This window comes from Merops nubicus, unplaced genomic scaffold (genome assembly GCF_000691845.1).
Source record: "Merops nubicus isolate BGI_N331 unplaced genomic scaffold, ASM69184v1 scaffold5148, whole genome shotgun sequence".
In the NCBI taxonomy this organism is placed as follows: Eukaryota; Metazoa; Chordata; class Aves; order Coraciiformes; family Meropidae; genus Merops; species Merops nubicus.
The window spans coordinates 41,479-45,690 of record NW_008623512.1 but is presented as its reverse complement, the minus strand read 5'-3'; positions in this window follow the sequence as shown (position 1 = coordinate 45,690).

Sequence of the window (4,212 nt, the reverse complement as noted above, 5' to 3'; positions counted from 1 at the left end):
CCTGTGGCCAGAGCTGGGGTAGTTCAGAGTCCCAATCATCTGTTTCTCCTCTCTTCTTTGGTTGTGGTTTTGCAGGTCAGTGACATGCCTCGTTGTTCACAACAGTTTTGTTGGGTTTATTTTTCCCATCTGTGTTCTTTTAGTACAATATATACAGCTTGTGTTGGCCCATAACCTGTGTGGATCACACCCATTTTGCAGTCAATGCATCCTGGGAGTCTTAAAATTTGACAAAAGGGCTTTGAGACAAACTAGCAGCACATGATTTCTCCTCTCTGGTCTTTTCTAGGGAATTTTATACTTGTCTTCTCCCTGTGAATCCCAGATTGCAAAGCCAGAGACAGCTTTTGTATTTCACTTAATGTTGCCTCTTTCTTGGTCAGTCACTTGAGACCTCTTTGAGCAGCAAAACTGCCTGAGATTATTTAGCCATTTGTATCCTGTGGCTAGGACTCTGGTGATAAGTAGCATTTACTGATTGCAGCTTTTCTTCTTTTCTTTTTAAAGGCTGGTAGAGCTGTTTACACACAGTGTGCACACATCAGGAAAGGCTTTTAGTGCTGGGTTCTGCAAGCAAGTTCTTTGCAGTGGTAATAGATTTGTAGTCTGAGAGCTAAAGGCCACATAAAATAACTTTTCCCCCCAGTGGAGGGCTGAATAACACGAGGTAGTGCCAAAGACATTGGGGGTGGCAGGACATCTGAAGAGAAACCTTTTTGGCAGTGTTTTCCTGGGGTCCTGTACCCCTGTGAAGTATTGTCCATTTGCTGCTGCACTTTGGGGTTTTTTTGGAGGTTCAGCATCTGTAAAAGTGATGATTACAAGTGAGCTGATATCACACTGAGGGTGGGAATCCTTAAAGCTTCTTGGAGGACAGCTGGCACAGCCCAGCCCCAAGCCTTTTACTTGCTCTATGTAATGCTCTTTCCAAAACTGTAAACAGCCCAACATGGTGTCCTGAAATGCCCCTGAAGGGAGAAAACTGTTAAGGAAACAAAGCTGCCAATTATAGGAAAAATTTCTGACTCTCCACTTTCAGAATTTCTGTGGTGCCCTGGACCACATCCAGGGCATCAGCTAATCTTCCAGTTGTTGGACTCTACTTTTGCTCCTCACCCTATAAAACAAACAAACAAGCCCCCAGCAACAGGAAGAAAAGAGAAAAATACCAATCCCTGAGCAGTTCCTTGTTTTGGTGGTCAGCTGTTTCTCAGTTGTGCTAGCACTGGTATTTGTAATTGAAGCTGTTACTGAATCAGTCCACCACTTGTCTGGGCAGGTTTGCTCCAGTGAGCTGCAAGGGTGGCTTTTTTTTTGTGCTGAGGCCCAAGGTATTTTCAAACCCACTGTTTCATTTAGACTTGGTTAGTCAAGTGGCTACTGAATAGCTAGAAATGTGGTTGGTACTTCCATGGTTTATCTGCTAATGGCATTTAATAAGACACTGTCATAATTTGGCTTCTTAGAGTTGAGCAAAATCTTTGAAGTTGGTGGCTATCTGGGCTAGATTGGAGAAGGAACTGACTCCCTCAGAGAAAAAAACCCACACCAAACCCAAAGAACCCCTCTAGCAACCCCCTTCCCCACCTACAACAAAAAAAATAAGAGCAACAACAAACCCTCCACCCTCCCAAACAACAACAACCAGAAAAATAACCCCAAACCACAACTGAACCAAAGGCAGTGCCCATGTCTACACTGCCTCTGTTGCTGCTTTTGAAGGCTCTGGTTTTCTTTGCCCCTCTGAAGTGTTGCTGAACCTGTCACCAGCTAGTGGAGAGCAGTTGTTGGATCAAGGCTAATTCAGGTGAGGGAGTAAAGTTTCTCCTTAGGAGGCATGGATAAAGCTTGGACCCCAAAGGGATCCAGGATAACACTCAAACCCCACTCAAAGATTCAATGTTTTCTGATGAAACTGTTAAGAATCTTGAGTGGGTTAGTAGGGTACTGTGTAGGCATTTGAGCCCTGAGTTTTTGTTTTCTTTTCAAATGGGTGAGTCAGAAGAAGCTGAAAACACGAGGGACAGTCCCTGAGGGGAAAAACATCAAGTTCAGACAGGCTCAGGATGCTCACATATGAAGTGTTTGTTATAGCCAAGTAAGTTCAGGAAATGAGTGCACATCTGCAAAGGCTTAGATAAGTTCTCTTAAGGTAGATACTTGATTTTATGCAGTGAAGAGGATTTGGCCTTTCAATAAGGTGAATAAGAGATTCATTAACTGCAGTTCCAGGTGTTACCTGTTCTTTTTTTTATTTTACAATGTGTAAACTTGCTCGTAGCATAAATAAACATAAAGGTGTTTGTTAAACCTCTTGATTTCCTTGTTGCTATTGTACTTCAGGGAATGGCAGCCCTTCTGTTGGGGCTGAAATGTTCCCAGATGTCAGAGCATGCTCTTTCTCATGAGTGATTGGGTTACCCAGCTTGCACGTTATCAAGATCTCTTAAGTTGTTTAAGCAGTTTGTTCTTTCAGCTTTGGAATAGCCCTTTAATAGCTGTAATGTTTGAGGTCTCTTAAAACTTGCAGCTCATTCCCAGCTGCAAGTCTGGCCTTCCATTCATGTGAGTTTTATGTCTGTTCTTGAGTTTTTGGTGTAGTCTTTACTCCTTGAATGCACCCGTGTAGAATATTCAGATAGTGGTTTCTTGGTTTTACTAGATGAAACTGGACTTAGTTTCCTCCTGTAAAACAGGCTTTTTATTGCCTGTCTAATTGTGAGTTGTCCTTCCCCTCCACACTGCTTTTGATCTGATTCCTGTCGTTTCTGGAACATGGGTGACTGGGGCTGTTTGCAAAATCCAGATGAGGACTTATTAGCATATAGTGAAAAAAGACTTTTTGGTGTAGTGATTAGTGCATTACACTGTGCCTTTGGCTGTGTCTCCTCCAATTACCCTCCTTCCAGCTTTTTTTTCAGTCTGGGCTCTTTTAATCCGTGCAGTTGCTTTTAAGAATCTGTTTGCAGCATGACATCTTAGGTTTTGCATTGCTTTCCAGTCAGGCTTTTATTTTGTAGAATAATTCCTACCTAAAGTTTGGCTGACTTTCACAGAGTCTTGAAAGAAAGCTTATTTTACACTGCAGAGTTCAGCTTCTCTAAAATAGATGATCCCCATGCTGTTCCTATTAAGCATCAGGGAATTTCCAGCTAGCTTGAATTTCTTTGTGGTGAATTTCTTTTCTAGGAAGACAGATGCCTTTACTTGTTCATCACTTCAGTACCCTTTATTGTGCTGCTACAGAGGAAAACTGGTTGGCTTTATTAGAACTCATTTTCCTGGCTTATCTCTTCAGACAGCTCCTCCCTGTAAGCAGCAGCTGTCTTAAATCATCTGCTCAGGACTTTTCTTTCCTCCCACTCTGCCTAAAAAAAAGTTTGCTAATGACCATTCCAAGTTGTGTCATTTAACAATCCATCTCTTGCATACATGGACCTTTTTTCCCCCATATTGGTGTTTTTTGCTGTTTTAAGTTTGCACTTCTTTCTCTGTTGAGCACTGATGGTTTTGTTCAGGGTAATGTGAACCAAGGAGGGTTTATCTTTAGATCTTTATGTTTGAAAGAGATGATGGATTTACTATACCTGCTCTGCTGGGATTAAAGGTAATAGCTTTGCAGCAGTGTTTCTTCATTCTAAGAAGCTTCAGGTGTCTGGAGAGCTTTTGGTGGCCAACTCCAATGCATAAGACCATTCAAAAGCTGTGTCACTTGGTTGCTATTAGAGTTGCTCTGTTTTGTTCTTTCCAAGAATTATTTTTTTCCTGGAGAATGGATATTAATGCTTCCCTTAGCAGCTCAAAGTGTACTGAAAGCATTAATCTTTGCCATTGTGCCTTACTTGAGTGAACTGTTCCTCTAAGAGCAATATGGATGGAAAAAATGATGTGCAGACAGGTGAAATGAATCATCTTGATGGAGTTGGCCAAGATGCCACTGCAGTGTAGGGTTTGCTCTGATCCATGGTTGTTTTCATACATTGTAAGCTATTGTGATGGAGTTAGAGGTAATTTGGACTTGAGATCTATCAGTCATCTGACCTTTGCAGTGATAATGATGTCTACTGCTGAAATTTAAATAACTCCCCAAGAACTTCTCTATTACATTGTCAATTTTTAAACACTGTTCCTCTAACTATCAGTCACTCTTCCCAGATAGGACCAAAATATTCAAGGAGTAAATGTACATCATTTTTGCTTTATTATATCCAG